Raw genomic sequence first — 7,296 nt, 5'->3', positions numbered from 1 at the left:
TTTATAAGAATGGAAAACTTATTATAAAGATGCTTATTAATTTAATTTGATAATTTGCTTATTAATCTAATCCTTTTACGACTGATGTCAACATTGTAGCAATATGTTGCTAGGGTTTTTGTTTCTAGAAATTGAATTTTGTGCACTCTTTGGGCACTATGAGAATTGAGGAAAAATGAAAGAATCTCGGTTTCATATATGATGCTTATTTGTTTGGTTTTGAGAATGAAAATCTATTTCTTACAATGATGCCTTTTAGGACTTGTATTTAATTGACTAAAGTTTAGGGTTAATTAATCCAAGAGCCCCCAGCTTCACTTGTCAAAGGAACACAACAATTGCCTTGGATAAATGTACATTTGAACTGCACATTTGAAGAAATACATCTTAGCGGCACATTTGTAAGGCTATTTCTAGATATATGTGAAGAGGGACCTCACTCCATATGTTGATGATGGCCTAATTGAGATAATCAGTTTTAGAAATGTTTGGCATTGGCTTGTTTTGCTCTATTTGAATGGCCATGGGACCTGTATAGGTAGGAAATGGAGTAACTTAAATATCAAATTGACAATGCATTCATTCATTTTTCTCCTGCTCTCTAGTTCAGACAAATCAAATCCTACTAAATTCCCCTTTAGTTTTTATGCTTGATTGTTCTGTGATATAGGCAAGTAGAATTTATTTGAGTTCCATAAGGGTGCAACAAACTATATAGTTGGAAAGCTTGATGGGGAGCCATGGAAATTTTAAATTGTTTCCATGGAAGAAGAATTTGAGCTTCAGTACGTCACAACACTTAGCTTTTGATTCCCTCATAACAACATAACTGTATTGCGATGGATTTCCATTTTCATATTTCATCATTTTTTTAGGTGAGAATTTCACAATGCTTGATGAGGTTGTTCCACATCATTCGTATATGTTTAGGTGATCGATTTGGCTAGAAGAGTGATACCCCTTGCTCTAACTTTCAAAGATGACCTCACATTCTCTGAATTGATCTTTTCTCTATTTTGGTCATTAGATAAACCCTTTCTTTCCACTATATATCATAGATGATCTTCATACATTATCAAGAAATTAGCTAATGCACTAATTTACAATTACATTTAAGTTGAATTGGTTAAAAGCTAAATGTGCATGTGTACATCTAATTCTCTATTTTGGTCATTAGGTAAATCCTAGGATGGTTGGCTACTTAAATTGGTTATAGGACATGGTTGCAACATTTTTTACCCCAACTGGTGATTTCTTTAGGATATGTATGTCTTACTCAATACAACTTTCATGATCATTTCTTAGATGATTTATGATATCAATTCAAGTATACTACTTAACAACAACTAAACAGAGCCTTGGGTGATCATGCCAGGATTTTTACTTTGATGTGCCTGCATGAATTTTTCTTTTATGATCATAACTAAGATATCTTAATTTGTTTATTTGTTGTTGTTCCTTCCCTAAATTGTATTTTTCTTTCAAGCTTTAACGTAAATAATTAATATATATAGTGCTGGAAGGAAGCCTCACAGATTATATTATTAGCTCAATAACTAATTTACTACAAAAGACTCATATTTCATTATCCATAAAAACAAATCAAATTAGATCACTTGTTATGTTTATTCTTATAGAGTGTCAAACATTTTTTGGGTTTTTAAATATTCTTACCTTTTGTTCCTCCTTTTTCTAGCTTCCTGACCATGGATGACTATTTTTTGCTACAAAAAAGAGCTACTTTCTCAAGTATACTGCTTCATTATACATTTTCTAGTTTTATCTTGAACTTTTGTGACGAATGAATGCTAATTATGTTATTGGCTGAATTTTTTAACTAAATTGGAAAGTCTAAACTTGCACACTTAGAATAAATAGGAGATTTTTATGTTTTGAAAACCAAATGAGAATTTATATTAAGTTTAGATAGAAAAAGGATACAATACCCTATAGAAGTTAGCCTCATCTGGCAGTCCTATTGATATACATGTTGTGGCTTATCTTTCCTATATTAATTAATTATGCTTTCATATGTGTGCACCCAAGCAAGTTAACATAATTTGAATAGGTTGTTATCGGGTTGATTGTTGCTATTATGCTTGGATTTCTTGGCTGAATTAATTATCCAGTTAAATAATTGTGTAATTGATTCATTAATTATAATATAATGTAATATGGGTATTTTTTTATGCATTTTTTTAGTACTATTTTTTTTAATGTTGTAATATACTATTTTTGGTGAACATCGCTTGTTAGAAATAATATTTTAGCTCACAAATACTTATTTGCAGCAATAACACTTGTTGAAACCTGAAACTATACCTGAACTACCCGATACTAATTTAAACGGTGTCGTTTTATCCAAAGTCTAAGATATTTTAGGTCTCTCTCACAGCTCACTATGTCTAAGTCTCTTTTGCAGCTTGCTCTCTCTCTCTCTCTTTCTCTCTCAATTCCAAGTTCCGGTTAGCTCCAAGTTCTGATAGTTCTAACGATTTCTCTACAGATCGTATTGTTCTCTCTCTCTCTCTCGTCTCTACCTCCAAAATTGCAAGGCTAGTCGAAGGTAAGAATAATATGATTTTATTTATAACAATGCAGCAATGGCCCATGTAGGGATTTTATTTAAAACAATGCAGCAATGGCCCACATAGGCATCATTTTTGGGTCACTCTTGGTTTTATCTGATTTGGTGGGTTGATTTTATGAGCTATTAGGGTTAGGATTTTTATGGTGGTTGTTTGATTTGGGAATTTTTGGGTCTATCTTGGTTTACCACTTTGAATAAATACATTACTATTTTGAAAATATAAAAACTTCTTTAGTGTTGTTTCTAGAGATCGAACATATAATTAGGGAAATCTTACTGCCTCTAATTAGATGATACTTCTGTTAAGTTTTGTTTGAAGTAAGAGTACTCTTGATTATACTACCTAGACTTGCAACTTGGTCTAAGATCTCTCATGGATTTTATACGTTAAGTCTTTGTTTTTCCCACAAAAAAGATGGTCCCTCCCCAATACATATTATCACCATTCCCACCATAATGTTGAAATGGTTGCTATAAAAGTAAGAGTACTACTAGAGTGAACAGTGCTTTGAAACTAGGCCTTTCTTCTGATCTCCATACTAAACTTGCAATCTAATATTAAGTGATTCCAATGACATTATACCCTGCCATTCTCATTTTAAATTATTAGTCATAAAAATGTGAAATTTATTTTCTTTGTGTGTGCCAGAGGTAATTCATGTCTTTTTATCCATATAGGCATATGTATGCACCTAAAATGTTAATATATTTTCCCGCATGGTAATGGACTAATGTCGATCATGATGTAATAGGAAGCAATATGCTCATGTGATAATCAATGGGCCATGAAAATAGTCATGGACCTATCGTTTAGACTGGAAATTCAACCACATGATTTGGCCCTAAATTAAGCATCTTTTTGACAATTTTTTTATGCTAATTCAAATAATGAGTTGAGATGGAAAGGTTAATTAAATGAGTTAGAATAAGATTAATCAATTACAATTCAAACTCGACTTGAATTTGCGGGTATGTAATTGGCTTATACAAACTCTATAATTTAGTTTTTGCCCTCCTTCGTGGGGTATCGCCAATCTTTTGGTCTCATCTATATATACATGTCTATTTTGATTTAGTGTTTGCTTTATCTCAAATTGTAATTGAGTCTTATGGAATCTAGTGCTACTATACATTTATTGAGATTTGAATCAATCTATGTTGTGATTCATTTGGATAACTCTCTGCCTCCAAGATTGGAAGAAGTATCTATGAAAAACCCTACAACTAGTTCTTGTGTTCGCCCTCTTATAAAACATAGAAAACCTTCAGGTAGATTAGAAGTATGGCTGCATTTTACTAGAATTAAGGACAGGGATCCCTATGAACACATATAAGATTATATTATATCATTCTAAAAAAAATTTACTTTATCCTTGACGTACCATATTTACACATATAAAAAAACATTTCTTGCTTGTGGCCACGGTTGAATCTAGATTTTCAATCACTTCTCGCATTACTATTAGAGACTATTTGAAGTTATAAATGTTAGAAAATGACAAGTTAAGGACATTTTTATGACATCTATTTATAAGATTTGCAACACCACTGATTTATGGACATGGATTGAAAACCTTTGTTATAAATGCATAATAGTTCATTTTATTGATTTTGATTGAAACTTGCATAAGAAAATAATAAATTTTATGAAAATTTCTGATCATTAAGGGATGACAATAGAATGAGAGATCGAGTTATCCATACTTCAATGGGGTATAAAGAAGATATTTATCAACATTGTTAATAATGCATCTTCCAATAATATAGTCATTGATTATTTAATGAAAATGGCCATAGTTGGAGATTGTATGGTATTAGATAGATAATGAGTTTTTGCATATAGATGTTGTGAACATATTTTAAATCTCATTGTCAATGAAGGGTCGAAAGAAATTGATGAATTGGTTGTGAAGATCTTAAATGAACTAAAGTAGGCGAAGTCTTCTCCTACAAGACTCGATAAGTTCAAATTATGTGTAGACAAACAAAATATATTGGGGGGATGCTTTCTCTTGATGTTCTAACCAGGTGGAGCTCCGCATATATGATGTTGTGTGTGGCTCTGAAGTATCGTGCAGCGTTTGACCTAATGTAAGATGAAGACAATCAATTTGTACCGCATTTCTTGGATGTTGGAGAAGGACAACCAACTTCTAAGGATTGGGATACCATTGATGCCTTTGTATGATTTTTGAAGACTTTCTATGATGTTACCTTGTGAATTTCAGGCTTGACTTATGTTACTTTCAATTTGTTCATTAAAGAGATTACTACACTATATAGTTATTTGAACAAATTTTCTAAAAGTGTTGATATTAATTTGACAACTGTGTCGGAGAGCATGATGTAAATATGGCAAATACTGGAGGGATTTTGAGAAAGTGAAAAAAATCTTGTTTATTATAAATATGCTGACTCATGCTACAAGTTGGAAGTTTTGGGGTTTTAGTTTATTGATTTTTTTGGCCTCAAGTGACTGTTAGAGCTTGTTACATGACTAAGGGCACTCATTGAGCAGTTGTAAAATTAAGCAATATTTAAGTAGATGTCAATCAGGTGTTGATGAGACCCAATGTAACACATCTTATGATGATGAGGATTATCTCTATAATAGGTATCACTAATATCAACCATCAAAATGTGTTGTAAAGTGCAAATAGGAATTAGATAAGTATTTCATGGGACTTCTTAAAGGACTGACTCCAAACTCTGATATTCTAATATAGTGGAAGATGAACTCAACCAAAATTCTAATCCGTGCCAATATATCATGAGATGTGTTGGTTATTCTCATCTCTATTGTTACTTCTGAGTTAGCATTTTAGTGTTAGGGGTCGTGTGTTAGACTCATTTCGAAGCTCCTTTGTCCCCCAAAGTAGTTGAAGCTCTTATTTATACAGAAATTCAATTGAAAACTCCTTCTATTAACTATGACTCCCAAGACTTAGGACTCATTTGGAAATTGGATTGAACTTAGATCAACTCAGTTCAGTTTAATTTTAAGTTGAGTCTAACATCTAAATACCAAACTTTCAAATCACTAAACTCATCTCAATTCAAAACTTCTTTATACGTGAGACCCACAACTTTTTTCAACTCAACACCACTTTACACGCGGGGCCCACAAACTTGTTCAACTTTCTATAAATACATCTAAACTCATTTTAACATCCAAACACATATAAACTCATCTTAGGTGGACCTCACAAAACTCATTCTACCATCTTAATTCACTACTATTCATAAACAACTCAACCTATCTCAACTCAACTCAACATCCAAACGAGACTTTAATGGAAGATACCAAAAACTATAAGTTGGAAATTAATTAGATTCATTTTGAAGCACTATATATTTATCATCAGTGTCGATAATGCATCTTCCAATATTAAGGTCATTAATTATTTAAGGAAAATGGCCATAGGTGGAGATTGTATGGTATTAGATAATGAGTTTTTGCACATAGATATTGTGAACATATTTTAAATCTCATTGTCAATAAAGGGTTGAAAGAAATTGATGAATTGGTTGTGAAAATCTGAAATGAACTGAAGTAGGTGAAATCTTCTCCTACAGGACTCGATAAGTTCAAGTTATGTGTAGACAAACAAAACAAATTGGGTGGTGGGATACTTTATCTTGATGTTCTAACTAGGTGGAGCTCCACAAATATGATGTTGTGTGTGGCTCTGGAGTAGTGTGCTGCATTTGACCTAATGTAAGATGAAGACAATCAATTTGTACCACATTTCTTGGATGTTGAAGAAGGACAACCAACCTCTAAAGATTGGAATATCATCGACGCCCTTCTATGATTTTTGAAGACTTTCTATGATGTTACCTTGTGAATTTCAGGCTCGACTTGTGTAACTTCCAATTTGTTCATTAAAGAAATTACTACATTATATAGCCATTTGAAGTTTTGAACAAATTTTTTAAAAGTGTTGATATTAAGTTGACAACTATGTCGGAGAGCAAGATGTAAATATGACAAATATTGGGCGGATTTTGAGAAAGTGAACAAAATCTTGTTTATTATAAATTTGCTGACTTGTGCTAGAAGTTGGAAGTTTTGGGGTTATGGTTTATTGATTTTCTTGTTCCCGAGTGAGTGTCAGAGCTTGTTACACGACTAAGGGGAATCATTAAGCGGTTGTAAAATCAATATTCAAGTAGGTGTCAATCAAATGTTGATGAGACCCAAAGTAACACATCTTATGATGATGAGGATTATCTCTAGAGTAGGTATCGTTAATATCAAGCATCAAAATGTGTTGTAAAGTGCAAATAAGAATTAGATAAGTATTTCATGGGACGCCTTGAAGGACTGACTCCAGACCTTGATATTCAAATATAGTGGAAGGTGAACTCAACCAAAATTCTAATTTGTGCCAATATAGCATGAGATGTGTTGGTTATTCCCATCTATATTGTTACTTCTGAGTTAGCATTTCAATGTTGGGAGTTGTGTGTGTTATATTCATTTCAAAACTCCTTGTCCCCCAAAACAGTTGAAGCTCTTATTTATACAGAAAATCAGTGTTGAAAGCTCATTCCATTAACTATGACTCCCAAGACTTAGGACCCATTTGGAAATTGGACCGAACTGAAATTAACTCAGTTCAGTCTAATTTTAAGTTGAGTCTAACATCTAAATACCAAACTCTCAAATCAATAAATTCATCTCAATTCAAAACCTCTTTATA

The sequence above is a fragment of the Juglans regia genome, chromosome 7, assembly GCF_001411555.2.
Source record: "Juglans regia cultivar Chandler chromosome 7, Walnut 2.0, whole genome shotgun sequence".
NCBI lineage: Eukaryota > Viridiplantae > Streptophyta > Magnoliopsida > Fagales > Juglandaceae > Juglans > Juglans regia.
This window is presented reverse-complemented; position numbering follows the sequence as displayed.